Source organism: Rattus norvegicus, chromosome 10 (genome assembly GCF_021556685.1).
Source record: "Rattus norvegicus strain SHRSP/BbbUtx chromosome 10, alternate assembly SHRSP_T2T, whole genome shotgun sequence".
NCBI lineage: Eukaryota > Metazoa > Chordata > Mammalia > Rodentia > Muridae > Rattus > Rattus norvegicus.
The window spans coordinates 28,118,652-28,136,597 of record NC_141543.1 but is presented as its reverse complement, the minus strand read 5'-3'; positions in this window follow the sequence as shown (position 1 = coordinate 28,136,597).

Below are 17,946 nucleotides of genomic sequence, written 5' to 3'. Positions count from 1 at the left end.
ACACACACACACACACTCAAATATACTGAATGCTATATTCAGTTCTCATAAAATGTTACTGCCTATGTTCATAATAAAGGCTTGAGTATCCTACATTTTATAGCCAAAGAGATGTTTGACACATTGCACAGTTCCACACTGTGTCTTTAATATATGTCACAAATTTGTATACACACATATCCACATACGGAAGCACATATGCATCACCGTAGTCCAAGAAGAAAAGTTTATGCCATCCACCATTTTATCTAATTTCTATAAGCTTACAGAAATGACTTAATTGTTATCTTTTCCTTATCCAAATTAGTAGTGGTTCTTAAAATTCATAAATTATATGAACATGAGAAATCGTATTTAATAGGCTACTGAGTTGGACTATTGCTCCCACATCGGCTTGGACATATTACTTTTCCATGCTCCTTCATTGGAAGTGGATATAGTTAATAATTATAAAATTAATTTGCTTGGAAAGTTCTATTTTCTTCTAAAAATTGGAACTTATCGGTAAATTATCATTTTAATTAAAGCACCCATATGTATTACTTAAACATTAAAATATCCATGACGAACTAGGAAAGTGTGGCCCGTGCACTTAAATTTTTGCTTCAGAAAGAAAGAATAAGGATGTTTGTAAAGGCCAACCATTTCAATAGAACGTTCAGTCTGGAAATTAAGAAATTATGAATGCCTACTCTCAATTAACATTATCCAGTTTTGAATATGCATGGACTGTCAGATGATCTTCTCCTTATGCAAAACAGGGTTCAGGAGGGTGACAAAGGTATTGTTCATATCCTGTATTTTTAGCTTCGGGGTACAGAGAGTGCATTGTGTAAGATCCACGCTTGTCTCAGAATTTTCTGCTTCACTGTTCTCTATCATCACTATTTTCCACTTTCTTTTCTTTCATTCTTCTTCTTTTTTTTTAAACTTTAGGAGAAAACAAAAGAGAAGGAAGTTTCTCCCTTTTGAGTTAGTTCTCTTTGGAAGTCTCAAAAGTATGTTATGGAAAAGGTCTTATCTCAAAACATGTCTATGTGGTATAAGAAAATACTTTTTAAAATAGACTTTCGACAAGGATGCTACTTTAGAGACTCCAAAGTTATAATACAAGTGTTTACAGCGCACGCCAGCTATTCCCCTCTTCCCTTTCTTCATATTCTCATCCTTCTGCTGTTTAAAATGTAGCTAAAGGACATAAAATGTAACATTTAAAGCAAAGGTTCTCTAAGAAGATTCTGGAATCTCACCTGGTGTGCCCTCCGTGTCTTTAAGCTAAAAATATGAGATATTAACAATATCTTTATACTATATCAATCAAAACAGTTATAATAATATTATGGATTTAAATTGAACACAAAGTATATTCATGAAGAAGTCAGGTCACAAAATATTATGTGCAGCATAACCACCTGTTATTAAAAAATACATATAATTGAAGTGTGTCTTTATACAAATATATATGTATGTGTGTATACAACTTGAAAAGAGATCAACAGTTAAATTACATAAATTCTCTATGCTTAGTTAATTTTCTGATGCCTTTTTCTTAAGTTTAACAGGTATGTATGCGTCTTTACATATAGATGGCTGTGGAACAGGTGTTTTCCTTAATTTGGTCTAGTTTGATATTAATTATAAGTTTGTTTTCCTTTAGTTCACTGAATGGCTCTGGCTGCTAAGAAAGAACACAGCTTCAGAATTGTCATCTGTGTGTTCAGGAAGATCACATGGGGATAGCTTTAGGGGAAAAGTTTTCAAAATGTCCATATACATTTTCCCTCTAGCCATTTAGATGTGTTCTGCTCCCCTACTCTATGCTAGCACTTGCTATTGTTGTTTCTGTTTAGCCATGCAGTGGGTCTGCATTATACGTAGGAAGTTTAAATCGTATTTCCTCTGCTGAGCTGCCACTGTTTTTGTTTATTTAATGTATGGATTTCCTAAACTTCAATCCAAAGGATTCTGAATTTATAGGGTTAGATATGGCCTTGAACTTCCATACATATCAAGGGCTGCCAAACAGATGCTAATGTCCTCTTACACGTTTGAACCATAGGTCAAAGACACCAGACTTCAGGACTCAGAAAAGGATAGATTGCCTTGTAGATTTTTATTTTCAAACATTCCTCCCCTTGAATGTGAGCATGAACATCGGATATCAATGAGGAAGGACGTGAAACTGTGAGGTTCAAGGTCTTTTCTCTTAAGATGCGTATCTGAGAAAGTCTGTGTCCAACACAACCCACACCATTAAGTCTTCAAGATATGTAAACATGGGAAGTTAAATCTGAACAGGGTCTCATGCTTTACGATAACAAACCCAAGGACGAAATTAGGAACGTGACCACAGGCCCTCACAGCCTTGAATTCTTCACAGCCATTAATGCTGGACTGATGAAGTTTATAGAGAAAGGGAGATAGCTGTAGCCGCGAGCTCTGTGTGGCTTTTAGGGCATTTCTAGATCAATGAGCAGGGTTTTGTTAGGTGATAAGACTCTGAACTCAGACATTAGAAGCTCTGATATGTTACCGAGGAACTCAAGGAAGGAGTGTGAGCCTTTCCGCGTGTCATAAACTCAGGGTGTTTCATCCAAGAAAGGATCAGTGTTGAAGCCTATCCAGTCTTAGGTTTGGGATTGTTCTCAGCTCTCTCTTCTGTCAGTATGTAATATGCACTTGATAGCGTACAGTCAGTGTACTTTTAGAATATTTACCTCAAATCTGGTCTATGGCATTAAGTGGGTGTATTTTTTCTATTAAAGTCCACCATGTTTGTGCGAATGTAATGAAACAACAGAGTTTCCCGTCATCCATCTCTTGCAATGGATTGCTGAAATGATGCGAGAGAGTGTATTTATAAGTAGTGCATACTAGTACTGCCAAATATTGACTTTTTTGCTAACTCCATCACATAAAACTTCTGACTGCAACCTAAGTAAAGTTCAGTTGAAGATAAAATATTGCAAAATAAGTGCCAAAAATGGAAACCATTTTTCAAAACACTAAATTAGGAAGTTAAGGAATCAGGGCAATTAATCAATATTTCAACATGATGAATATATTTTATAAAACACCAGTTAAAAAGAAAACCTCAAAAGGGAGTTTTTTTTCCATATGCGTAAAACAAGAGTGTTTATTTTAGGGTTCTGTGACAGATCTCAGATGAGGTTTCAGAAAAACACTTTACCTAAACTGTTCGCAACAACTACAGTCTCCATCCCAATGAACTGAAAAATATGGAAACAACTAGTATTTCAGGCTAATCGTTTTGCTCGTCATTTATAGAAACCTGTGTCCCATGTGTGGTTCTTATTTAATTCCCTTCCTGTGCCTAGAGTACCATCATCTCAATTTAAGAAAATACACAAATGGAAAAACAATATCCAAGTATTGTTTTTAACATTTCACAAGCTATCTATTTGTATTTTATTCCTGGATGCTAGGTGTTGGTGGATTTAATAAATGAGTCAAAGCTCCATCCTCAAGGACTTTCATTGCTGTGCAATAGCTAAGGTGGAAAGGAAAAGATAATAAGCAAAGAAAGCAAGAAGAAAATATAAGGGTGTTTGACAAGGAAAGACACAGAGTAATATATGCCTTGTTGGTGGTCGAAGACAAAAATGAGAGAAGGTGAGGAAGGCGGAGCTTATAGAGATCTGAATACTAGCTAGGCTTATTTAAAATGCCAAAGGGAACTATGTAGTGACATATAGTTACTATATGTTATATGCTATACAATAACAAAGAGTAATCTGAATGAAGATTAATTCAATATAAATTAGGTAGTTAAACTAGTATACAATATTTACAAACTAGATTTTTTAGAGATAACGCCTACAAGTATCTTGAGCCCTATGTGATCCCATAGGTTTAACAGACTTTTTGTCTTTCACTGGGAGCTATTGGCTATCTTTACTTTTGACACATTCTGTATTCAGCAGTATCTTGTCACGCTAGTTTGATCTTACAGAAAAGCCCAGGTTTCTTGACTTGCTGAACGAAAAGGACTGACCAGAAAGGATTGCTACTAATTAAGTGATTAGGGAAATATTCTCCTTTCTTCAACAAATCATTAAGTGTTGGGGGCTGGGGAGATGACTCAATTGCTCAAGTATTTACTGCTCATGAATAAGATGGTGAATTTAATCTCCCGTACTCTTGTACCTAGCCATGGTGGCTCACCCTTCCAAGTCCAGCACTGAGGACATAGAAGGAACCATTGAAGCTTGTTTCTTAGGCTCATTGCCTTGTCAGCATTGGCCAACTCATAAATCCTACTGAGAAGGAGTTATCTCAGTCACAAGAGAACACACATGGTGTGCACTCACTGACAAGTGACTATTAGCCCCAAAACTCAGAATGCACAAGATACAATCCCCAGACCATATGAAGCTCAAGAAGGAAGACCAAAATGTGAATGCTTCAGTACTTAGAAGGGGGGACAAAATATGGGAAGAAATACAGGGACAAAGAGTGGAGCAGAGATTGAAGGAAAAAACATCTAGAGATTGCCCCACCTGGAGATTCAACCCTTATGCAGCTGCCAAACCCAGTCATTATTGCTGATGTCAGGAAGTGCTTGTTGACAGGAGTCTGATATAGATGTCTCCTGAGAGGCCTTGCCAGTTCCTTGTCAATACAGATGAGGATGCTTGCTGCTAACCACTGGACAGGCACAGGGGCCCCAATGGAAGATATAGGGGAGGGACTGAAGGAGTCAAAGGGGATTGCAATCCCATAGGAAGAACTACACTATCAACTAGACACCCCAGAGCTCATAGGGAGTAACCACCAACCAGAGTGTTTACCTGGAGGGATCCATGGTTCCAGCCACACTGCTAGCAGAGGATGGCATTGTCTTGCATCAACAGGAGGAGAAGCCTTTGGTCTTGTGAAGACTCCTTTGCCCAGTGTAGGGGGAATGCTAGGCTGTGAGGAGGGAGTAGGTGGGTGGAAGGGTGAGCATCCCCATATTAGTAGGGGGAGGGGGATGTAAGAGGGGGGAACTTGGAAAGGGGATAACATCGGAAATGTACGTACATAAAATATCCAATAAAAATAGATTGATGAAACCACAACAAAACAAAACAAACACACAAACATAAAACCAAAAAATCCAACGTGACTATTCCTGAACAGCCATGCAAGAGCTTGGTCTCTGGCTTTCACATGCATTACATGAGCATACACATGCATTCGCATGCATGTTAACATGTGCATACATAAAAAACAAAACAATAATTAATCTATAAAGCCAGCACTGAGACCATAAAAGGGGCGGGATGGGGCTTCAAGTACTTGTCTTTAGGGTATTTGATTCTCATATGGAAAATAGAGAAGTAAAAGCAAGGAAGGAAAAATAAAGTCATTTGCTTAAAACATTAAACGTAATGCCAGCCAGTGAGTAGTATTATAGAGGAGAAACTAAAGGGAGACACTCTTGGCATCAATAGGCATCTTATTGTCCAGAACTAGTGAAAACTCACTGGGAGTTATTGGATGATTAAGGAAGGCTTCGTAAAGAAGGAGGCTTGATTCAAGTGACAAAGGTGTTTTAATTAAAACACCATCTCTAGTGACCTGATAAAGTTGCTTTTGAACTAAAGCATCCTACACTAAGATAAGCACAAGCCATTGCACGTTACCATTGTACATGCTCTATGCTACTCCAAGTTGCTCTCAGCCCCCTCTGCCTCTGCATGTGCAATTGGGAATGCATGTCAAGTAAAAGAGGCATCCTGAAGCATTTGCTTTAAAATTTCACTCAACTTTTTAATTGGCCAGCAGTAAAGTAGTTAAGATAACCACTAATTTAGATATTAAACCCACCAGTATCATCGCAGCCTCCCCTTTCCAATAAACCCCCATGTATTTTTTAATGATAATTAGCCAGCCTTTATTATTTAGCAGTTTGTAATTACAAAATAGCTTGCAGTCATCATTTAGTTATTCCTAACGCCATTCCATGGAGTTAATGGGAACCTGGGCCTATGTACTGCTTTGTAGCTGCTTCCCTTGAATAAGTATTTCTTCCTGGGTGGAAGAAGAGAGGCTCCTAGCAGCATGGAAACCAAGAACATTTGTGAGACTTGGGAAGTTCAGAAAGTCACAGGGTTCTGGAAGTCTGTCCTTTAAGCTATGCAAGTAGCGTACAGTTGCCAGCAGAGAACGGACACTTGGGTAGAATTGTCTGTGTGGAGATCCATGATGCAGCTGCCTCTCAGTTACCCATGTTCTTGGGAGTAACCCCCACACCTTGTTGGTTCGCCCCACTAGGATGGTAAAACTGTTTCCTTGGCCTCTAGTCAGGGGACTACCTGGATATCAGCCTTTGACTAGGACAAGTTACTCAATGAATGTTGAGAAGATACTGGGTTCTGCTGATGTTCTTTGTTTGCTGTCAAATAACGTATTGAATTATTTTTTTTCCTTTGCTTCAAATTCGATATTTCTATTACCTGAGTGTCAGATAAATCATATTGGTGCAAATGTAAGTTTATAATTTGATCTCTGACTAGAAAGTTTGAAAAACCAAAAGAATTCAACATTTACATAAGAATATAAGTAGGCATGCTTATTTTACGGCAAAAAAAATTTATGGAAAGATGCGTAGCATCTCTACGTTGCTTCGATTTTGTTTTGAATATCAGTTATATATTTCATAGTACATATATGCCACCATTTAACTAAAATAATAATAATAATAGGCTAAAAATAAAATCCAACCAATGTACTTAAAATTCAGTAATATGAATTATAATTAAAAATTAGAATAGAATAATGTGAAACTTGGTATTTACCTTGGAATTGTATCCAATCAAGTTGTGATTTGGAATCTATTTATCTGAGATGCCCATACTGTCCTCCCTGACTCATTGTCTTCGCGGACATTCAGTGTTGTCATTAGGACGATAAGATTAGCTCAAACCTGCCATGGAGAGATTCCTGTCTACTGAATAATGTCTCTTTTATGCTTCCAGAAGTAAGGAGAGAGAAACGTTCTCTCTGGTATTAATTTGTAGAACATATTTATAGCAGCCCATGTTCAAGATGAGGAAGTCACCTGAAGAAATGGGCAGATAGTGAAGAGGCCCTGAGAATTCAGGCCTACAAGTCAGCCTCTGAAAGCCAGCACTCACTTCTATGTGGCTATGAAAAGAGCTGGGCAAGGCTTTAGTCCAAAAAAAATCGTCCAGTTCATTGGATCGGTGACATCTTCATTGTTTCCTTAGACCCTTAAAAGCTCTTTGTAATCAGACACTTCAATCTTTCAGCAGCCCCGTTCTGTGTGTTGGCAGCGACCCCAAGTGAATGGGCCTATCTGGGGATGGGAAGAAAGGAAGCCACCCAAAGGCCCTCTTTTGCCTCTGCAAACTGATGGTTTCCAAGCAGTTTTCTGGTGTTTGGAAACACTGTGTGGTAACTGGGGGAAGAGGCAGCTGTGCTTTGGCCCACATGAGGTAATTTGCAGACACATTTTAATTGCCTTTTAGGGAGCATGAAGGAGCTCCAAATAGCCTAATGAGTTCCAGCAAACACCTGTGAAATGCTTTAGACGGCCATGTAATACTGAAATTAAGACCGTAATGCAGCAATTGGAGGCAGAGGGCTTTTTTTTTCCTCCACTGAAAAAATGATAGAGTGAGAGATTTTTAAAGACTCCTTGCCTCTAGAGTTCTTTCATCTACCGAATCGGACTTGATCTTTGAGTGCTTGATCCCATGTAATGTAGTTCATAATTTCAGGTAGAAATTTTTTTTTTCTGGTAAACTTTATGTTGAAGAAAAAGAGAGTCTTGAGCATCCATATTGACGGTAAAGAGAGATGGGAAGGGACTGAAGCTTGAGCTGTAGTCTAGTTAGACAAGACACAGTATTAGACATATCTGAAAACAGAAAAAAGACAATACTGCAATGATTGAGGCCTCAGCAGGAGGTGCATTGCCTTTTCTAACCCTGTCTGTGGGTCCTCTGCTCCCTTCCTTCCCTTCGTCTCTCCCTCCACCCTTTCTTCCCTCCCTCCACTTGTTTCTTTTTCTTCGTTTTCTCCCAGTGCTTTCTTTTTAAATTCAGTCTTAAGATGTTCTAAAGGGATGAAGGACATTCTAGTATTTTATTCTGCCCTTGAGGGGAAAAAAAATCTCCAACAGAGAGAAAAATTAGTATAATTTGCAGAAGGAGGAAAAGCGAAAGTTCAGAACTTGCATTGTTCCTCGCTCCTTTCTCGGCCTCTTAGCTAAGATGAGGTGTAGAAACTGCGTCCTGATTCCAGCTTAACACAACTTCACCTGGCGTGTGTGTGTGTGTGTGTGTGTGTGTGTGTGTGTGTGCACCTGTGCATGCTGCTCCTCATCTAAAAGCATCATTGTGTCTTCTAAAAAGTAGCAAGTTAAGTCAGTGTCCAGCATTTTAAACAATCAATGTATATGCTTCTACATGCCTTAAAATTACAAGCAATCCAATATAACCCCATAGCACCATTCTCCTGTAAGACACTTATCATATTATACACCTGTAGGATGTATTGGTGACAATACCTATGTCTATCATCTGTGACTGTCATGCCTGTCCCATGGTCACTGTAAGGGTAGCTGTCCTTTCTTAATTGAAGTGTTTCATCGTTTCACTATTAAATAATGCTTTTATGGATTTATGAAACATTTCCTTAGCTTCTGTGGAATACAGTGTTCTAGATGACAAACTATGTTTCATCAATTTGACCATGCGTGTTCTATTTCTCTCTAAAGTCATTGTATCAGTTTACTCTTTTACAAGCATATGAAAGAAAGTCCCTGAGTCTAACATTTCCAGCTCTGTGTATTTTATAAGTATAGTCATTTTGCTTAATAGGTAGGAATTCTGAATTTCTTGAAGACAAATAGGTCCCCTCATCTTATTACGTGTATACTGACAGGTCATATAATGTGCATAACAGCTTCTTGAATATGGTATTTATAGAAAAGCATTCAACTTTAGTCATAGTAGCAATAATAATACTTTGGTTTCTCATATGAGATTGCTATTCTCACTGAATGATTCATTGGCTAGTTTCTGCTGGGCAATAAGGTTATTATCATTAATTTACCTCCACATCCACTTCATCCTCTCTCACTATCCAAGGGCCACCATATCAATAAGAAGATTGCTTCATTACTTTGACATCCAACAGTACAACCCAGCCTTCTTATGCTGCACTTTTAGAGACATGTTCTCTTTGGAGGGGAGCTTCTTTTTTATGTAGTAATTAGTGTGACTCAGGAGATTTGATTGACCGTATTAGAAATCTGTGAATTACTGATCATTGGGACTGGTGAGGTAGTGCAATGGGTAGAGATGCCTTTCACCAAGCAGTATGATTATAGAGTTTGAATCTGAGTATCAACATTGTCAAGGAAGTGACGCTATTCCTTAAGTTGAATGTATCTGCTATAAATGACAGCACTATCTTTGCTATACCTGAAAATATTTCAGCTCTAGTCAAGAGCTGGTCCTCAAGTATTGATATCTTGGTTTTGATGATATTTCTTCATTATTTTTAATCTACTAATTAAAACCCTTTACTAATTAAAGGATTTATTTTGCTTTCTGCTACCTTTGCCACTTTTGATAGGTTAAACTTCTACAGGAAAGATTATTTTTATCTGTTTCCTAAAATTCCATGTTGTAAATTTTTTTAAGTTTATCTCTGCTGGTTGTTGTTCCTAATATTTACTTTGTGTTTTAATTATTTGCTAATTTGATAGTTTTATGAAAGTTGAGTTTCTTTATAAATAAACAACTTTTTCTTTTTTAATTAATTTGCTTATTTGCTTTACATCCCACTCATTGCTCCCCTCATGGTCACCCCATCCTACAATCCTCCTCCCATCTCCTCTCCCCTTCACCTGAGTGCGTGGTGGTTCCCATGGATATCCCCCACTCTGCCCCGGCACTTCAAATATCTACGAGACTCGGAGCTTCCTCTCCTACTGAGTCCAAACAAGGTAGTCCAGCTAGTAGAACATATTTGTTCAGGTAACAGATTTTGGGATAGCTGTCCACACCCCCCCCCAGCCCCCACATGCTATAGTTGTTCGAGACTCACATGAAGTCCAAAGTTCACATCTGTTACATAAGGGCGGGTAGGCCTAGGTCCAACCCGTGTATGCTCTTTGGTTGGCTGGTCAATGTCTGAAAACCCCAAGGGTACTGGTTAATTGACTCTTGCTCTTCCTATGGAGTTCCTGTCCGCTTACAGTCCTCAATGTTTCTTCCTGTTCTTCCGTAAGAGTCCGCAAAGCTCCATACACTGTGTGGCTCCGGGTATCTGCGTCCATCTGAGTCAGCTGCTGGGTGGAGCTTGAGGAGGACAGCCATGTCTGCAAGCTTACCAGAGTGTCGTTAATAGTGTCAGGGGTTGGTGCTCGCACATGGGATGGGTCTCAAGTTGGACCGGTTATTGCTTGGCCATTTCCTCATTCTCTGATTCATCCCCTCTTCCTGTATTTCTTGTTAACAGGATAAATTTAAGGGAGGTGCCCAAGAATTAATGGGGAGTGCCCTAAGCTATGACTCACAGCATTGGGGATATGGAACAAGAAGATGAAACCTTCTATAGCCAGTCAGGAACTCCAGTAGAGAGATAGAGACACTAACCCACTCACAAAACTTAAGACCCAAAATTTATCCTATTAACGAGAAATGCAGGCACGGGGGAAGGAGTAGAAACTTTTTCTTTAGTTGGTTGTATTTTATCTAGCATCCCCTTACCTTTCATACTTTTAAATGTTTTTTTTTATACTTGTCTTTTGATTTGATTGGAACTCTTTCTAGCATGTGTTCACCAACTTCTGGTGTTAGATAAAAGCTTAAATTGTCTTTCTCCCTTTCCTCTTTCACGGTATGACATTAGGTTTCTGGTCTTTTATTTCTATATGACTTCAGCAGCATGCTTTCTGAATGTACTTCAATTGCTTTGATTTTTCACACTACCATGATATGTTGTACAAAACATATTAAAGTTTACAATTCTGTCAGCAACCTGTTCTTGATTCATAGAATTACAGAAAATTGTGGAATAATTTAATGTAATGATCTTCATAAGTCTATTTTTTTCTTAATACAGTTTTCATGTCATAGAATTAGCTGGGTAAATAGAAGCTCAATTTTTCTTGTCTTAATTTGTTTTTTTGTTCCTTTGTTTTCCTTTGTTTTTTCTCTGATTAAGAAATAAATTAATAGTAGAAATGTATTTATGTATCCCAGTAAGAATGTGGATTTGTCAAATTTTATTTTTGTTTGTATTTTCAGATTATTACTGGATTTATACAAGTTCTATTTTAAACCATTTTATGAATTGGTACATTTAAAAATAATTAAAGTGTAATGATATTTGTAAGAACATTTTAACCATATTATTTGTTGTTGTAATATAGTTGGACTCTATTTTGACTAGCATTTATATATTAAATCTCCACTTATTTCCTAAAGTTGTTCTACATTCCTAATTAGTTTATGTAATTCATTAATGCATAGAGTTAATAATTTGTGTTAGCTCATTTTGAGATTCTCTGTATTTTAACTGCTAATTTAAGTCCCATTTATAGTTATTGTGTTTGCTTTAAAAACACTGATTAATTGATATAATCACATCTTATGCTATCGCCTTCACATTTCATTCTTTTAAAATATTTTCCCTTAATTAATCACTGAACCCAATCCAGTAGACATGATTTAAGAAGCCAGAGCAGTATATGCCTGCCTGTAATCGTAGCTTTTCAGGAGTTTGAGGCAAGAGGATAACAAGTTCAAAAGCTCTTTAGGTTATAGAGCAAGTTTAGTGTTAGCCTGGCACATTAGCAAGAAGCTGTCTCAGATATAAGTGAAAATATACTAAGAGGAAGCAGAAAATGAGTCATATATTCAGGGTATGCCAAATTTTCTCACTGTAAAAACTCAAATGAATAAAACACAGTCCATCCTACAGAAAGCTTTCTTCAGGAGGTTATGATGAAGAGTAACAGCTCGATTGTTGTCCAGAAGGGACATTTTGAGTGGAGGAAAGGTAGCTTCCTCCTGTCATCACTTTTAACTTCATCTTGTGTCCTCTATAACTTCGAAAAACATAAATTAAATTTCACAAAATATGCTTAGAATGTATGTTATAGGAGAACTGTGAGTATTTTTGAAATTTAACTGAATATATATATGTATATATATATATGCACATACATATACTTGTATGTGAAAGCACGGGAATTTGACATAGAAAAACTACATTTTAGACACCACAAGAAATGTTTAAATTTACTGTGTCATGAGGATATTCTATACAGAGTTATTATTGAAAATTTTCAAGTTATCCTTGAAAACGTGGCAATGATACAGGTTTAAATTTTGTTCGTACAACGTGACATTATCCATGTCAAGCATCCAGAAATATCGCTTGTTGGTAGGTTACAAAAACAGTAAATGCATGCACTAAACATACAGAGAATTGTATGATTTTAACAGACAGCAGTATAAGTTTGACATTTCATATTTTGGCACCTGATCTTGCCAGATTGATTTATGATAGACAATAAAGTTGTCAAAGGCCTTTCGTTGTTGGCAGTGTTTTAGTTTTCAAATTATGAAATTGTAAAGTTTTGCTGTAGAGGGGGAGAAAAAGCAGATTTTTGATTGATAGGAATGAATGACAGTTGCTCCCAAGAATAAAGCTTGGTGTTGTGAAACTCGAATGCCATTCTCTTCTTAGCTATGCAAATCCTATTACCATCACCTCTATCACACATTCATATATAATGTATAGTCTGTTTCAATACCGGGGGCAAAGCTGTTTAGAAAGTGGAAAAATGAGGGAAGAATTAGTTCAACATGAATTCTGTTTAATGAAACCTATTTGCCCTTGTAAAGGGATGATTTAAACCACCATGTTTCCCTAGACTTTAGAGCCTGGTAACATTGTTTCAGTATATATCAATGTTTCTAAAACTTATAAATGATGTTATTTCATTTCCTCCCTTGAAATCATTTCATTTTCAAGCTGGGCAGACATTTTCTAACCCCACTGATGAAGAATGAATGAATGAATAAACAAACGAATGAATGAATGAATGAATGAGTGTTCTATAAAACTCCTTTTGCTAGCAGTCTCCCGCTTTACGCAGAATTTGATAATCCAAGAAGTATAGCACTATATCCATGCATCCGGAATAATCAAGATTATGTTTATGTACCTGATAGAATTAATAGCTATTTATTATGTTATTCCTGATTACAGAGGTTCTGGTATGATAGTAATAATATATTTTATCATTCATTACACTGAAATTATCTACCTCTCAGTCTATAGCACCATGAAGTGACATTAAAGATTCTCTAACTGCCTCAAAAATAGAACCCATGACTAGGCAGGTGGATGACACATTTACTTCGGGGTTTGAATGTAATGATTATAGTAAGGCAAGTAGTGATGGTAAAAGAAAGGAAGTCACCCACTCAAAGTAAGCTGGATCCTTACAACTTTGAACAGGTCCATGATGCTTTCTAAAATAATAGATCTTAAGAATATCATTTCTTGCTTCCTGAACGATTCTTCTCAATTACTACATTACACTGTGCCCTTGTAAATTCATCCTTATGACTTTAAAATGCATGATCCTTCAGTCTTTGTGCTGAGCTATGTTCTGGGTTTTATTTTTTTTTTCCTTCCAGAATAGACTGCATTTTGACAACTCTCAACTTCTAGTTGCTTTTTCTCATAGTCACCTTTCCAAGCCCTTGAGAGAGTAATAGCATCATGGCAGTATTTAGATGTAGTTTCTAAGAAGGTAGAGAAATGTGCTAACATGCTCTAATGACACAGCCATCAAAATTAATACTGCGTCTATACTCAGAATACAAAAACACTGAGTTGATGACATTTGCACCTCATGTGTCAGTGTGTATTACAGCTTCCCACCACATTTCAGTGAAGTTCTATGGCGATCTGTCTGTGCCATTCAGTTATTCATTTTATATGGAAATTCTTCTTAGGTCATTTTCTATAACATAATCAGTAATAATTTATTAATTTTGTGAGAATAAAATATTTTTATTATTTTTTTGTGTTCAACCCTTTCAACTCATTTTGACCTCTTATCTTCACTCTTGAAAAGCTAATTGCATTGTTTTATTAATTTTACTTTGACTTTTATTTATAGCAACAGAAACATAAATGTTCTCTTGAATTATCATAATCTGCTTTTGAGCAGCACCTGTAAAAGTCCCTCTCTTTATACTTGTATATGCATTTGTGTATGTGTCTTTAAAAACTGTGTATGAGTATTTATTGCATTGATATGAAACAAGGGTGTGCAGTGCCCACAGATTCCTGAAGAGGATATCTAATCCCCTGCAACCAGAGTTGTAGGGAATACTAACTGCCTTCTGGGTTCGCGGAACCAAACCCAAGTCTTCTGCAGGCATAGAAAATACTCCTAAACCACTGAGCCATCTCTCTAGCTCTGATTGGGTATTTAAATTAGTATGGAAATTAATGTGTTTTCACATGTCATTCTCAAGCATAGTTTTGATTAATTCTTTTAATGCCCTTCCACTTCCTCTCCATCTTCTGTCCTGTGCCCATTTGTACTCGTCCATCTCCAGTATTTCCCTTTCATGTTCATGCCACAGGTATTCATGACAGTGAATCTCTGCTACTTTAAGACCCTGTTCCTTCTATTTGGTGGCCTTCATATAGCTTTATGATCTATATTCTCACTTCCTCCATAAGTACACACATGTGAAAATTAGAGGCTAGAAACCATGTGTGAGAAAGAACATTCAGTATTTGTCCCTTGAGCCTGGGTTCTTCGGTGAATATCCTGTCTAGTTCTGTCCCTTTGCTTGCATGTCTCATAATATCTTTTGAGTTTAGAGGTAAATAAATTCTCACTGTGATTTTGAACATTGCGTATTTGTCCCATGCTTTCACAGTCTCCGATTTTTTGGATGAGTGTGTATGCTGATTCTATTTTCTAGCTATTGTGAATAGAATATCAGTAAGCTAAATATGCAAGTATATTGATGGATAATTTCTCTATTCCCCACATTCTCTCCATCACTTTCTGCCAAATGTTTCTTCATGACAAAGGATACTGGACACTAAGGATATCTTGGGGATACTTTTACTTGTTTTGTCAACTGTTCAATTCATTGGGTCATTTACTGATGTAGCAGTTTTGACTTTGTGACATTTGAAGTTGGAAAGTCTTCATATAATCTACGTACTAGACGCGTGTTACCAGAGATGGCAGTGTTTTCTCCCATGCTGTAGGCTGTCAGTTCTGCTCAGCAGTGATTTCCTTTGCGATGTAGAAGTTTTCAAGTGTTTTGTAATCTCAGTCGTTGTTTCTTAGGGTAATTGCCTGGGTCGCTGGGGTTCTAGTCAGAGAGTCCTTGCCTCTACTTATATCTTGGAGCCTTTTCTATGTTTTTATCTAGCACTTTCAGCATTTCAGGTTTTAAATTCAGTTCTTTGATACACTTAGAATTGATTTTTGTGCAAGATGAGGAGTATGGATCTAATTTTCATTGTCAAGTGTCTTATTCTATTTCTTTATTTCCAGTGTTTCCAAGTTTCTGTGGCAGAGGTTTTAGCTCCGTGATTAGGTTTCTTCCTGGGTATTTTAAAAAGCTATTGTGAATGAGATTTTTTCTAGTATCTTCCTGAGCAAATTCATTATTGGTATGCAGAAAAGCTCACTATTTTTTAGGTTGATTTTGTATATTACTGAAAGGTTCAAATGTCTTCTGGTTTTGACTCTATTTAGCAGAGAATCAAGCCATCTGTTAATAGATGCGATTTCATTTCTTTCTTTGTTTTTTTTAATCCTTTTATTTTCCTTGATCTTGGTGTACTTGCAAAAATCTTGAATAAGTGTTTTAATTTATATAATAACCATGCTTATTCCATCCCCAGATTTTAGAGGAAATTCTAGTTTTCTCCCATTTCCTATAGCACTGCCTACCGGTTTGCCATATAGAGCCTCTTTAGGACTTAAATCATGAAGGTGTATTGTATTTTTCAAATGCCTTTTCTTTATTTCCTTACATGATTTTGTGTTTTATTTCTTAATCCTATTTATACTGTGTATGACTTCTTATTTGAACATCTTTAACTACCCTTACATTCTTGGGATGAGTCTTGTTATCTTCCTGAATTTGATTTACAAGTATCTAGTTGAGAATATTTTCATCAGGGTAATGAGTCTACAGTACTCTTTTCTTGTTGGTTTTTCCTTCTCTCACTTTGATATCTTTGGAAAGGTTGCTCCTCAGATGAGTTCCTTTTCTGATTTTTGGCAGAGTTTTGAGAAGTGATTCTGATAGATGATGTTTGACAGTTTGCTTGGATTCAGCAGTAATCCATCCAGCTCTGGCTTCTCACTGTATGAAGACTCAGTTACTGCCTTACACTAACTTTTAGGAGTTTGTTTAAATTGTTATCTTTTTCCTTTAATTTTAGGAGGCCTTAGGCATTCAGAAATTTATGCATAGCATCTAGGTTTCCCAACCTGTTGGAATATTCACTTTTGAAGTATTCCTGAGTGATCACCTGGACTTGGTTAGAACCTATTATAACAGCTACATTTTGTACACGGTTTTCCTTGCTTACTTTCCCTGACTTTCTTTTGTTTAGTGTTGTATGGGTCCCTCCATGTTTGCACTTTGTTTGTGGTTAGGATGACTTTTAGGTTTTAAAAAATTCTTCAGTTACTGCTTGTCGATTCCAACAATCTACAGAACTTGGTGTGGTTTCTTAGGCTATAGTTGAGGTTGATTTCAATTTTTTTTAATACTTAGATTCGATAGATTTCTTGAAGACAATAGATACTTGGATAGCTTTTATTAATCCATTCAGATAGTCTGAATCTTTTATTTTCTGAATTACATCCATTTACATTGATGAACATTGTCGTTGAAAGAGTCCTTCATTGTCAATGATCTTTGAGGATGTTCCTTAGTGGGTCAGATGGTTTCTTCCCAGTTCTTTCCTTGTAGTATTGGAGCTCCTCTGCTTTGCTATGACTGAATGGTTTCTTCCTGGATTCTCTGTGTCCACATGTTCCTCTCCAGAAATATATTCTTTCTTGGGTTTCCAATGATGAAATTGTCTTCTTATTCTTGTCTGTATACATTTCTTTTAATAAAAATTCAGATGTGTACACTGATATTCGTGTTACTTGGAAGTTTCTGCCTCTGAACATTAAGCTGGTGTTTTTCCCTTACAATTTTTATTATTGTTACTTTCATTCACAGTTTGTGATGTTGATTATGATACGTTGCTCTTTTTTTATCTGCTCATGAATCTGTCTGCTTGTAGAGAATTTTTGTGTTTGGTTTTGTGTTCTTTTTTCTAAGTTTGGGAAATTATTGGCTGAAACTTCTTTAAATAAATTGTATAAGTCTTCTGACTTTACTTTACTCTTTCAGTTCCATGGGTTCTTAAATATTGGATCTTCAATATGTCCCAGACTTCTTGGAGATGTGGTCATGTTCGTTAATCATTATCTTTACATAAATGTCTCAACATTTCCTTTATTCTTAAAACATGGTTTTATGATTGGTATTCTCTATTGGTAATTCTTTTGTTTGTTTGTTTTTAATTGATAGATTATTTCTCAGATCTCTTGGATTCGTTTTTCAGCTACTCTAACTTCTTCCAGTGGAATTTTTTTCCCTGTTGGTTTTTTTCTCCCAAAATTTGCTGATTATTTCTTCCAAATTGATAAGTTTCATGCCTTGGTCCTGAATTAAATCCTTTTCTGATTATCTAAGACCTCTCCTTGGTTGATAATTCTTTTGAAAAGTACGCATTTGAAATATGTTTCTGGCCTTTACAGCATTTCATTTTCTTTGTTTTGTGTTCTTAGACTGTCGACAACTAGTGATAGGGTACTTGCTCCTGTTTTCTCTGTTT